Source organism: Botryllus schlosseri, chromosome 9 (assembly GCF_051294905.1).
Source record: "Botryllus schlosseri isolate E-star chromosome 9, Bs_hap1, whole genome shotgun sequence".
In the NCBI taxonomy this organism is placed as follows: domain Eukaryota; kingdom Metazoa; phylum Chordata; class Ascidiacea; order Stolidobranchia; family Styelidae; genus Botryllus; species Botryllus schlosseri.
In genome coordinates, this window is record NC_137244.1 from 8342549 (window position 1) to 8357150 (window position 14602).

The 14602-nt window shown below is 41.2% G+C and overlaps 1 protein-coding gene and 1 long non-coding RNA gene across 2 annotated transcripts in view; both read right to left on the reverse strand.

Moving 5' to 3' along the window:
- Positions 1 to 14602, reverse strand: part of LOC145447147 (uncharacterized) — a 286300-nt gene that overhangs the window by 258446 nt on the left and 13252 nt on the right. The window lies entirely within an intron of this gene.
- LOC145447125 (uncharacterized) overlaps positions 1 to 14602 on the reverse strand; it is a 469805-nt gene that overhangs the window by 245689 nt on the left and 209514 nt on the right. The gene's annotated exons all lie outside the window — the stretch shown is intronic.

Sequence of the window (14602 nt, forward strand, 5' to 3'; positions counted from 1 at the left end):
AAAAGCCCTGAATACTGATGTCAGGACTCAAAAGGCACCGGGATACGGCATAACATAAACGAGATACGCTGTTGTGACGCAATGGACAGCGGTTTGTTTCGCTGCTTTACGATTATCCGAAAACAAAGCAATTGTTATAGAGGGGTACTGGTGTCCCGTTTGGAATATTATTGGTATTTCCGGAATAAAAGAGACCGTATATACCTTTCAAATATTACCGGTTCGAATGTATTTTCAGCTACGACCACCTTATTGCAGTAAAACGTCCCCTTTGGTTCTTTCCTCGCCATTACCCTACTCGAAGAGTCGCTTACAGGCATATATCTATGATGATTTGCGGATGGAGAGGCGGGGCTCGACTCACGTATAGCTGCCACTACGCACAATTTACCAGATTTTAAGCAATATCTATGCCTTTCATTTTAAGGTAATATATATTTGTATTCAACATGATAGGAGAGTAGACTCCGTATACCTGCCACCCTGACTGAAGGTTCTTATCCCAACTGTCTGTCACACGGCGTTACCAAGTCCGCGTATCGCAGTTACCTGCAGTTTTGGTTATATTGGAGAAGTCGCAAACGATACATGTATAAATTCCGCACCAAGGCTGTATTTTGAAGCTAGGCGCAAAAGATGCTTGGAAAGCGTTCATCAGGCTGGCTAGACTTTACCATAGGTACTTCCTTGGAATTTGGATAATGAAATCTATTTATTATTGTTAATGTGTGGATAAAAACTCTTGTATAAACTGACCCGGAAATGCGTTTACTTTGAAATCAAGTTTATTTATGTACCTTGATTAAGTAACCTACGCAGTACGCGCATCGTGTAATTAATTCAGGTTCAAAATAAAGCCAATATAGCAAATTATGTCGTAACAATGTTAAGTTACAAGGTCATTGTTTCCATATTCAAGTTTAAATCTTGTTCGTTGCCAGTCCCGTTACGTCATACGTTTCGAAATCGCAATTCGTAAAGTAATGCAATTGGTGCACATGATTAGCGGTCATCTTCACTCACAAACGATGTCATGATAAGCAATGAAAGATGCGACTGAAGGCCGACATTCCAACAAGATCTGGCTTACTAAATATTTGTATACTGAATTCACCCGTGTACCAGTCTTTTTAGTTTATGGCGAGCACCAAGCATGCCTCCGTGTTTCAGGAATATAATTTGAGTCAGCATTATGAGAATAATTATGCAGTGAATACATACACTCGGCCGATGCGTGCCTGCTATATAAACAAGCCCATCTTACCAAGCCGAACAGAGCCAGGGACCCATGTTTAGTATTACCGCATCCACTTAGCAACATGCGTTAACAATGTAATTCACTGTTTCAACTCGGACATAAACTGCACACCGCAGAACATATTATCTAAACTAACGGTTCTCAACCTTTTTGTCTTCAGGGACCCCTTTATACAGTCACGGACCCCCATGTACCACCAGGTTTTAGTTCAAATTTATCTCAATTAACGTGCTACCGTCATCTGCCTTGATGGATATTAACTGTAGGCTAGTGATAAAGAGCAATGAAATTACTTTTCTTGAAAATAATATCATACCATTTATGAAGAAATTGGGAAGACTCTTTGTAGCGAATTCTGTAGTTCCATTTCTTGATATACCCGGATTTGATATCAACGGGCGCCGAAAATCTATTCCCACAATGATAGGTCGTGGGCAATGCAATAATTGCCCGTAGCGCTTCAGACGACAATTTTGGGAATGTTATATATTGCTCCAAAATTGAGAAAAAGAACATATACCAATCCAGCCTAGCCATTTCTATGTAGAAGCTAATCTTGAAGTTATCTGGAACAGCGGTTACGTATACCACAGCATAAATGGGATTTTGCAAACATTTTTTTTAAACCCAACATAGCATCTCCAAGCAGTATTGTGTTTGTATCAGTAGGCTATTGGTTATTAAAATGAGTAATATCTAATCTCGGGCGGCCATTCTGCTTATCTGAGTCATGAAGTTTGAACAGTTGTGAGATAAGCTACCTCGTGAATTCTCTGATGGAAAAAATACAAATTCGGTTGTCAATTATTTGTTATGAACGATGATAAAAGTTGCTGGAACATGAGGGCTATTCCATACACAGACAACCGATGTTCACATCACTACCTCTTCAAATCTCCTGAAATTTGGTACACACACAGAGCAGTAGGGATGGTGTGAACCTCTGAAAGGTTCAGGTTCGTGTGAACGCGAACCTTTTTGAAAGGTTCTGTGTGAACACGAACGTGAACCTCATGACGTCACGTGACGTCATATTGCTAATTCCAACCTTATCTTTCAATGAAGTGATACCCTACTAATGTACACGATACCTAGTGACGACTCGGGCTACATAATGCCACAATGCCGAAGTACATATTGGTGTTTTAAACGTCGCTGAGCGCGGAGATAATTAAGTTAGCTGATTCGGGAGAATGCTAATCGTGTGATTAAATACTGCTAATCGCGACGCATGAAGGTGAAGAGGGTTACGCGCGATGGTTAGTCGCGGTGTCCCGAGTTTTCAATCAAGTGGCGTTATCTGTTGCATCATAATGCGAAAATGCGTTATATATTGGCTGCTAGTTGGTGAATAAAACTAGAGATCCCACAATCTCCATACTGAAACAGCAGGCTGCTAACGACGATACTGCCACTGTAATAGGTAGCATTATCATCATCGCGAAATGAAAGTCGTGTCCAATTAGTACGGTACAGCTAAGAAACGGATATCGCTTTGCAATGGCGGGTAGTCCTACATAACTCGTTGATTGTTTAGTGAAGCCATAACCTAGGAGACAATCGGCTCGGTCATTATCGGGAATAATTAGACGTAGGAATGGTACGCAGTTTCTATAGATAACTAGAAATCTATAGTTGTTCCAGTTTGTTAAATCATGAGATTAACACTAACTTTATGCGCCGCGATCAACCGGTTTCCTTAATCCTGGGTTGATAAATCCTGACGAACGCGCTAATCGACTTTATTGCTAATCCAACTTTATTATCTTTGCCCTAAATCAGGGGTGGGCAAACTACGGCCCGCGGGCCGCATGCGGCCCGCCAAACTGTTCTGTGCGGCCCGCGAGAGTATAAAGAAACTTATTAAAAATATTGATAAAATGCGTACTAAATATCGAATTAATGCAGACACTTGATTAAACTTTTTCCTAACCTATTTCACCATGTTAATTCTAAGGCAGGGGCCCGAAGCTGGGCTCAACTGAAAATTTTTTTCGCGCTTCGCGCGATTTACATCCCATTCATAATTATTTCCTAGTATTTAGTCTGAATTTCATATTTAAAAATCCCTCATCCACAGTCGCAACCTTCCATGCCATCAAACCATCAGCCCACGCAGTTTGAAATGTTTCATCTGCTAAACATAACAAAAATCCTAAACGAGATTGTCATAATTCGGATCACGAGTGTGATTTCAGATTGGCCACTCCAGTTTAAATTATTTCAGTGATGTGCTTATAAAAACGATTCGCGCGTGTCTTAGGTAGATTCGTTCTATGTATGCGTAGAATTAGGGTATTTATATTTTATCTACACATAGTAGAAGCGTGTATGAAGCTAACATGGTTATGATGCTGTCAGCATTGTGTGTCTTGGAACTGAGCCAAAAGTTGAATTAGTAAATCTTTGAACAGATCGCTGCTCTGAGATTTAAATTTCAATCCTGTTCTAAGAATCGGGACAACCGACTTTCATCGCTATAGTTTTGACAAATTGGTTATTGAGGCCGACCAGCCTATGAAATCTCGCCACTGGGTCTGAGGCTTGTACGATATCATCAAAGCAATATGTGGATTGTTGTAAATAAGCATATATATTATCTCCATGTCCTTACTATATAATCAAATACCAATATTGCGTTTTGGTTTATAGTCCCAATTTTAAATAGTGCGGCCCGCGAATGGATTCAGATGTTGAATGCGGCCCGCGAGCTCAAAAGTTTGCCCACCCCTGCCCTAAATGTATCAACTGAGGCAATTAAAGGATATAATACTCCCATAAAATCAATATTTTCCGTCGCTTTGCCAACAATTTCGACGAGTACTTACCAGTGAACATAAACTTACGCCTTAACGGTCGAGACCAGACCGGACAATGTATTCGGCGTCAGAGTATCGCTACATTGAAATTGAGCTGAATGTAAAACAGGTTTCTATACTTGCTACAAAAGTTATACACTATACAGCAGTGGCCAACACCTCAATCGCACGGATTTGGTTTTAATGATGCAGTCAAGATTGACCCCGTACGCCTGCTAGATTTTTTTTCATCAGAAAACGATATCAATTTCATTGATTGGTTGAATAAGCATCATTCGCTTACTGCGTATTTTGCTCGTGATGTTTATGATGGCGGGTAAAACTCACAACAGAGAGTCACAAACGGAAACCTGGATGTTTCGAGCAAACTTTTGTAACAAAGCAAGTAAAACATTTGAGATTGTCAAGGTGCATGCTCGTTTAGTGTTGATTTTTAATGCTGCCAGCGCCATGCATGGAGTGCCCCGCAGTTGAAATGCAATAAATATGAACCAAAGATGTTGTAACGAAGTGAAAATTGTAATATATGAAAAAGGTTCACAGTGTAGAACCTACCAAGGTTCTGTTGTGAACGCGAACCTCTAAATTTCCGAGGTTCACACACAGAACGCGAACGTGAACCTCGCGTTCACACCATCCCTACAGAGCAGCTAATTTAATACAGGATGAACTTTATTTTATGAAAATTGGACTTTGGGGTCGAATGTTACGCCACTTTCAGAATTGACAATTTTTTGCTTCGGTCTGCACATCTCAGGTTTTATCAATGAAATATTCAAGAAGGTGTAGCTAGATGATGGACGACAGTTGAGATACAGCACTTGGATTTATCTGAAGCTTGTCTGATCGTCCACATTTCCAAGTGAAATTTGATACCCTGTAGGTTAGGGCCAAAAGTTAAATTTAGGGGGAAATCTTAAATCAGTGAGGCGTTACACGATTTAGACTGCGGATTGCTCAAAAACATATTATTTTATTTTGGAAAATACGATCTTAAATGAAAGTTTGCTTCAAGGAGAATTCGTTCATAGCTGCTTGATTTTGGATTTTAGACTGCAAAGTGTAAAGTGATGAAATTGCAGTTTCAAGAGCACACTTCATTTGTACATGGAAATACAGTACTAGTAGGCCGGGCTGTGGAGTCGGAGTCGGTAGAGTCGGAGTTTGTGAGAATGACCCTGACTTCGACTCCGACTCCGACTCCAACTTCTCTATCATGAGAACATTTGCTTTCAAAGAATTTTCAATATAATTTTTATGTACCGCCAATCACTGTTATTAATAACCATACAGATCAGGTGCGGCCAGCCCATGGCACGCAGGCCAGATTTGACACACGAGAAGGTTAGATGTGGCCTGCGAGGTAATTTTCGAAATTATTCATGACATCAGGTACAATTGCAAAGCCAACCAAAATTTGATTAGCATGACCGCGAAATTGGATGATGACTAAAACAACAGGTCTGACGCATTGACGTATCCAGGGGCCAGCCACATTTATCCCAGATCTTCGTATTTGACCATAAAGTAGAATATTTCATAGCAACTTTATTTGACTTGAAATTTTTCTCGGTACTTCACATGATTCATTGTCACTAGATTTCTTACATTAAGTATTTGAGCCCCCTTCTGAAAATTATAAGAACATACTATTCACAGAATTGAGTCCAACTATACTCGCAATTATAGGAGATAACGTGTCATCCAACATGCGGCTTCGCTTGTGCACTCGCAGCGAGATCGTCGACAAAGCATTTGCAAAAAATGATAGGGGCATATTCACTGATACCGTCGATTTTGCTATGTCTAAACGTCGAATAATGATGTCCTTACCAAATGAGCGCAGTGGTATACAGATGCGACCCCCAATGTATGTTAGCAACATATTTATTGATATAATTCAGTCATTATCTTGCAAAAAAATTTCGCGCATGCCGCGACCATAGGGCTTGATTGCGCATAGTTGCATGACATATTGTTATCAATTTTAGAGCGTATTAATATAAGTCTTGTTCGCAATGTTACCCAATTCGGTTCGCTCCTATCGGACGACTAAAAAAAGATTATCAACATTCCAGTTGCCCACGCAATGCTTATTAAATCTCATGTGTCCATTTGGCCGAAAAAGTTGCCCACCCCTGATATAAATAAAATTAGACATTAGTTGCAAATTACAACTCAGTTGCACAGGGGCTGAAAATCGCAATATGCGTCTTCGCGATGCAGTCAAAATTGATGCAATTGTTGGAATTATACCATGATACTGTGACAGAGCAAATGCATCGGCTGGTTTTGTAAAATTGTAAAAATGATGTAAATATGACCAAACGATGCTTCCCACTTGACAAAAGTAAAAATATTTGTAGTGTAGCCAAGCCGTTTGGGTCGAACAAATTATTAAGAAGGACTGCAAGTCCCAATCCTTGAATACTTGATTATGTATAGGCTACATGTAGACTAGACATAGGCTCTGGTCTTCGACTACTTAACTAAATTCCATTTATGACCAATGACTGTTAGTAAGAGTGTGTGTGCTTGTAATCAGGATAGTGTGCAATGACAAAATTAGTAAGTTCAATCTCTTTATTAGTTGCTGACTCATACACAAGCGCTACACTTGGATTTTTTTATCTACATTTTTATTATACAGGATTGGATTCATACATTTCAGGACATTAGAGAGTCCATGTTATAAAAACTTGAAAAGGGGAGGACATTTAGCAAATCTTTCTTTCATGTTAATAGCATAGCGGATAATTCGAGCTGTTCCACAATGAAACAATTCAGCATGCCACCGTTAATGATATGTTTGCATATGTTTAATGGTTGTATGATAGTCATTCAACCGACAATGTGGCATATAATTTTCGAAGTAAATTGGTAATAATGCTGGAGTCGGAGTCGGGAGTCGGAGTCGGAGTCGGTACGTTAAAATACCGAGGAGTCGGAGTCGGAGTCGGAGTCGGTATATTGAAAATGTGTGGAGTCGGAGTCGGAGCCGAGTCGGAGCCGGAGGTAAAATTTACCGACTCCACAGCCCTGCTAGTAGGGCGTGTTCGGACATCGAGTCTGGGTTGTGTGCGAACATCATGTCTGGGATCAGCTCGGACTGTTTTGCCCCGCGGACATCGTGTCTGGGGTGTGTTCGGGACATCATGTCTTTGGTGCGTTTGGACAGTTTTGCAACTCGGACATCGTGCCTCGGGTGTGTTTATAATATGTGTTGCCATTCGTACATCCTGTCTAGGGCGTGTTCGGACATCATATCTGGGGTGTTAGGACTGTGCTGCCGCTCGGAAATCGTGTCTGGGGGGTGTTCGAACATCATGCCGGGGGGGGGGGGGTGGGGTGTTCGGACTGTGTTGCCATTCGGACATCGTGCCTGGGATATGTTTGTGCTGCGTCAGACATGCCTCAGACCTGATATCTGCGTACTATTTTTATCCGGACATGCTCCGGTGCTGATACATGCGCACTAAATACCCCCAGGTATGATCCGGACCAGATATCTGCGCGCTTAATGGACACAGACATGCGTCAGACGCGATACCTGCGTCCTGAACGACGCGTGACCTATATATGACCTATATGTCTGTGGTTTTGCTGATATCTGCGATAGCTGGGTATATCCACAGTAGTGATAGATGAGCATATGTCCACGTCCACAGTAGTGATAGCTGGACATGTCCTGGAATACACTAAATTATCACCGAAGTGCGGCCTGTTCTACAGCAGTGATTCTCATCCTTTTTTTAGATACGCCCCCCTTTATGATAGTGAAAAATTTCGCGCCCCCCATTTTCGTCAGATCACAAAATCCAACCAGGATGCTAGCAACCCCAACAGAGTGTTTGATGGCATGGAAGGTTATGACTGTTGATGAGATAATTGGAAAATATGAAATTCGGTCTATATATAGAGAAACACGCGTGAATTGGAGGTAAATGCGCGAAATGCGCTTCTTCTCGCCCCCTTCAGATGCATTCATGCCCCCAAGGGAGACGCGGCTCTCAGGTTGAGAACAACTGTTCTACAGCCTTAGACACTTCATGCCAGCCTGGGTTCTTCTGATACTCGTTAAATCCCTAATCCAATCGAAGTTACAATATGGCAGGGTTGCCAGACATCTTTGGCGAAAAAGGGCCAAACAGCGCCGGAAAAAGGGCCAAAAGGGGCCAAAAAGGGCCAAATTGTTCAATAACGTCAATAACGTTGCAACATTACCCATAGACACCTGGAATTCCAGTTTTCTATTGTTGATACTGTTGTAGGACACCAAATCCACTACCTGCAACTACACTGGATCCTACTACAATAACTGCTTCATTATTTCAAGCCTTTTCCGACTGAATATGCTATAATATGAGAGTGATTAAATTTTATGAATTTTAATTAAACATTGAGAGAATATTTTCTTTACATTTGAAACTTATCCAACTTATATACCTAATTTTTAGGTTTTTCACCAAAAAACTCTTCGGTTATGTTGAATTTTTTTCTTTGAAATTTCTATCAATCATTAAGTACTATAAGGGTGCTCTTCTTCAGACTTTTTCTGCTACATAGCTTCCAGCCATGTTCGATGCTTTTTCGTACACCTGTTCACAAATCTGTATTTACAATTCCAAAACAGTCTACATTCTACAAAAACAAATCCAAATCTTCTACAGTGTTTCCACTCGAATCTTTGACATTGGCATAAACATTGTCAGCTCAATTTGCGAGATAGATTTATTTGAATACTTAGTTTGACGGTATGTCTCAACTGCTTCCAAAAAGGGCCAAAAATTGAAAATAAAGGGCCAAGGGGTCAAATTATTATTTTGGGGCCAACTGCCTCTAAAAAGGGCCAAATTTCACGAATTTGGCCCCGAAAGGGCCAATCTGGCAACCCTGCAATATGGCATCCTCTGTTGGGGTGCTGCCAGTAAAACTGCACTCGAGTCACTGCAAAAACTACAACATAACGTACTCCGTATCATAGCTAGGGCCCCAAAGGGTCCTGATTGTCAATCCAACAAGTCGCTGCTGAAGAGATTCGGTGTCCTAAAAAGAAGATATGCGGAAACTAGAAATCGCCAAGTCTATGTATCAGTTCCACTGCGGTCATTGCCCCGAATATTTCAATGACTTCTTTACCTCGGAATCAAAAGCGCACAAGTACAACACACGCGCGTCCACGTCGTCCAAATATCACATTATGATAGACCGAAAAGATCATCGCTCTATCAAATATGCCGGACCGGACGTGTGGAACAGTATCCCGTATGCCATCCGTCAATCTACGAGCATGTCCACATTCAAGTCGAAATACAAACGATTACTACTAAATGAATACTAGTCCATCCTCAAGATTACCGGACCGCGACCTCATCATCATCATTGGTTTATTAGCAATTTTATCAATTCAATACACCACAAAAAATGCGATACAATGAAAAGAAAGGAAGATGTCGAAGCGACTAGGAGTTGTCTATGGTTCAGACACCCACCTTGGCCTAGGCGATGTAAAGAGGAGGCATGCACACTGAATGAAAGTAAAGAAGATAGTATAGAAAAAGGAAGCGACAAGAAATAGGGCGGCATGTCATGGGAAGCGAGATCGATAGATCAGTCGTGGTCCGGTAACTTTGAGGATGGACTGTATATCAGCACTGGAGCATGTGCGGATAACAATAGTGCAGAGATATCATATCTGTGGCATGTCTGGCGCAGCACAAAGATATCCCAGGCACGATGTCCGAATGGCAACACAGTCCGAACACCCCCCCCCCGGCATGATGTCAGAACACCCCCCCCCCCCCCCCAGACACGATTTCCGAGTGGCAGCACAGTCCTAACACCCCAGATATGATGTCCGAACACGCCCTAGACACGATGTCCAAATGGCAACACATTATGAACACACCCTAGGCACGATGTCCGAGTTGCAAAACTGTCCAAACGCACCCAAGACATGATGTCCGAGGGGCAGAACAGTCCGAACTCATCCCAGACACGATGTCCCAATGGCAACACAGTTCGAACACACCCAAGACATGATGTCTGCACACACCCCAGACTCGATGTCCGAACACGCCCTACTAGTATGGCATTTCCATGTACAAATGAAGTGTGCTCTTGAAACTGCAATTTCATTCACTTTACAGTCTAAAAACCAAAATCAAACAGCTATGAACGAATTCTCCTTGAAGCAAACTTTCATTTAAGATCGTTTTTTCCAAAATATATTAATATATTTTTGAGCAATCCGCAGTCTAAATCGTATAACACCTGACTGATTATAGATTTCCCCCTAACCTAGAGGGTATTAAATTTCACTTGGAAATATAGACAATCAGACAAGCTTCAGATAAATCCTAGTGCCGTATCTCAACTGTCGTCCAGCATCTAGCTACACCTTCTTGAATATTTCATTGATAAAACCTGAGAAGTGCAGATCCGAAATGAGCAAAAAATTGTCAATTTTCAAAGTGGCGTAAGTTAAGTTCATCCTGTATTAAATTAGCTTCTCTATGTGTGTACCAAATTTCAGGAGATTTGAAGAGGTAGTGATGAGAACATCGGTTGTCTGTGTATGGAATGGCCCTCAAGTGAAATTATATTGTTTGATTCAATTATATATTCTACTTTGCACCCCATAAGGATATGGTATTAGGTAACCTTTTAAATCCAAAGCCAAAGGTAAACCTAGAACGAACGTCTCGCACACACAGAGCTATAATGAACTCGACTATATGGATTTTGTAATTTGAACAGTATTGTGCGGCATCAGAAAAATACTTTGCATGATTCATTGTTACTAGATTTCTTGCATTCAGTATTTGAGCCCCCTTCTGAAAAAAACATGCGGCTTCGCTTGTGCACTCGCAGCGAGATCGTCGACAAAAATGTGCACAAAATGATAGAGCCATGTTCACTGATACCGTCGATTTTGCTATGTCTAAACGTCGAATAATCCTGTCCTTGCCAAATGAGCCCAGTGGTATACAGATGCGACCCCCAATGTATGTTAGCAACACATTTATTGATATAATTCAGTCATTATCTTGCTGGGCCTGATTGCGCACTGCACATGCATGACATATTGTTATCAATTTAGAGCGTATTAATATACGTCTTGTTTGCAATGTTACCTAATTCGGTTCGCTCCTATCGGAAGACTAAAAAGGTTATCAACATTCCAGTTGCCCGCGCGATGGTTCGTAAATCTCATGTGTCCTTTAGGCCGAAAAAGTTGTCCACCCTTGATATAGATAAAATTAGACAATACTTGCAAATTACAATTCAGTTGCACAGGGGAAGGAAATAGCAATATGCGTTTTCGCGATGCAGTCAAAATTGATGCAATTTTTGGAATCATACCATGATACTGTGACAGAGCAAATGCATCGTCATGATCGTCATCGAGCATGGTATTGTAAAATTGTAAAAATGATGTAAATATGACCAAACGATGCTTCCCACTTGACAAAATTAAAAATATTTGTAGTGTAGCTTAGCTGTTTGGGTCGAACAAATGATTAAGATAGACTGCAAGTCCCAATCCTTGAATACTTGATTAAGTATATGTAGACTAGACATGGGCTATGGTCCTTGACTACTTAACTAAATTCCTTTTATAACCAATGTTTATTAGTAGTAAGATTGTGTCTGCTTGTAATCAGGATATAGTGTGCAATGACAAAATTAGTAAGTTCAATCTCTTTATTAGTTGCTGACTCATACACAAGAGCTACACTTGGATTTTTTATCTACATTTTTATTATACAATACAGGATTGGATTTCTGACATATTTGAATGATTCATACTTTTCAGGATATTAGAGAGTCTATGTTATAAAAACTTGAAAAAGGAAGGATATTCAGCAAATCTTTCTTTCGTGTTAATTACATAGTGGATAATTCGAGCTGTGCCACAATCAGGGCTTTGGAGCAGCCGTAAATTTGCATTGCTTCAGCTCCGGCTCCGGAGCTTTCTTCTATCATACATTAGCTCTGGCTCCAGCTCCGGAGCCGCATTATTACCACTGCTCTGGCTCCAGCTCCGGCTCCGACTCTGAACACTATCGAAGGTGTCTGTCTATATTTCCCATTATATTGTCGAAATTCTGTTTATCGAAATTGAATTGCTCAGATTGTGAACTTGCAAGGCCAAGCAAAATATGATTAGTCTGGCCACGACATTTGGGATGTTGATGACCAAAATATCAGTTCCATTGGCAGATCCAGGGTCCTGTCACATTTTTAGTAAATCGTCGTACATTACAGTAAACTAAAAAAGTAGTAACAATTTTCTTCACGCTTCGCGTGTTTAATTGTCACACGATTTCTTGCTATGTAGCCTAACCCCACCTGAAAATGAAAAAACGCCTGATGTAGCCGATTGAATCTAACTATATTCGCAATTACGATAGAAAGTATTTTCGCGTTTGCGCTCGCAGAAAGATCGCCGACGATGAAATGTAGGCACGAACTGATTGTCGTATATTTGCGGAAATCTTCGATATCGATATGTCATGATGCCGAATAGTCCTGTCCTTGCAAACTGAGCCCAGCGGGCGGTATACAGTCGACCCGCAATATACCCAAGAAATCATAATATTGAAACTTTGAAACTTTGAAAAAACTTTGAAAATTTTACGCGCCTGACGCGGCTAGTGGGCAGCGCACTCGTTCGTCAATTTCATGTGGCCCTTTAGCCGAAAAGGTTGGCCACCCCTGGTCTATATAGATTACTAATTTACCCGTAGGTTAGGTATATATGGTATTCCAGTGTTTGGATCAAGTCACTACCTTCGAGTCACGAGTCATTTCGAGTCATTGCACATTTTGACTCGAGTCAAGTCAAGTCAATCGATTTTTGAAGGTGACATGTTATTTCGCCATTCCCAGAAAATAATGCGCTATTGAAATGATATCAGTATCGCTCACGTGTACGAGGCCATACTCAAAAAATATCTTCCGTGAGGCGCAGGTGATTGTGAACTCTCATTTCTTCACGGAGCGCAATAGTTACCTTTGCGGGGCGCACTTGTACCTCGGTTTCAGACTTCAGTGATAACACTATTTGGCCCTGGCAATGTTCCATCTTAATTTTCACGAATCTGCGCGCCTGCGTGGTCCATTGGACATCAGTGCGCAACAACTATAAAAAAAAAACATCATTTCTGATTTTTTGTGCGCAGCGTAGATTTTCTGTGCTCAGACACCGTTTCAGCACTGCGCATTTGCGCACGTGCGCAGCTTAGAGGGAACATTGGCTGTAAGCTTCGATCACTCCGTTTGCGTTCAATTTATTTGTGAGAGAACAATGGCGGTTCAGTGAAACGCACATTAAATGAAAGATTGGTCGCTCTCACGGGTTACACCAGCTTTTCGCGAACAATCCGAACATATGCAAGATGTAGTGATTTTTATCGACACCGATTACTTGATGACTTGAAATTGACTCGTGAATTTTGCTCCGAGTCACGAGTCAATCCATATTTCTGATACGCCGAGTCAAGTCAAGTCATTTTAGCAAAGTGACTCGAGTCAAGTCAAGTCATACGAAAAAGGTGACTCTAGTCATCCCAACACTGTAGTATTCTAGATTCTGTCAGCCGTCAGTAACATCGGATGCAATAACGAAGACATATGTGCCGCCGTGCTGGCTTGTGACGCCATATTGGATACTTGTCAATTGTCGATAACATCATAGTTGCACTAGAACGCACTTTACTCGATGGCATTGCTGTGTACAGCATTAAAATTCTGATGCGGCGTTATAACACTGGCACTGTACTCGTTAACATTAAGTCATACAGGTCAATTCCATGTTTAAATGTGCGATTATTATTCAACTGTAACTGTAAATAAGAGCAATATGAGTGGATATCACGACGTGATCAATAGAAATTCGATTTGTACCAAATGGCCAATGGTTTGGCGTTCGATATTGGTGCATTCGTTACCAGTCCATCCGGTGGCGATCAAACTTATCGGAATATAATATTTTCCTGTTGAAACGAATCGAATAATCGAATTAAACACTGTGTCATGCACATTGCGCCATGCCCATAACAAATTAAACTACGCAGTATGCACGCACCTTGCACATTTACAAGTCGCAGTACGCGATAATCCGGGAATACTAGAGTATCAAGCAGACATCAAGAATGAATTTACGAAACAGATGATTACAAATTGGAAATCGCGTATCAAATCAGTAATTTGTCTCCAACATAAAATACCATAGGTCCTGACTAGGCTCCTCCTCGCCATCTCATCCGCGTCAGCGGTGTCTTACAAAAGCCTAGAGGTGGGCCGTGCTATAAGTCGGCAGTTACGGAAAATGAGAAGAATACCGGCCTGGTGTAAATGACCATAGTAGTCGACAAACACCATGAATACCCCCCAAAAAAAAAAAAACAACATAGGTCCTGACTCCTGACATCGCATTGAGTAGCTCGCATCGCGACAATTGTTTGCTCAGTGTAACGGCGTTTTTGGGCTACTCTTCTGCCATCCCCTATTTGCACTC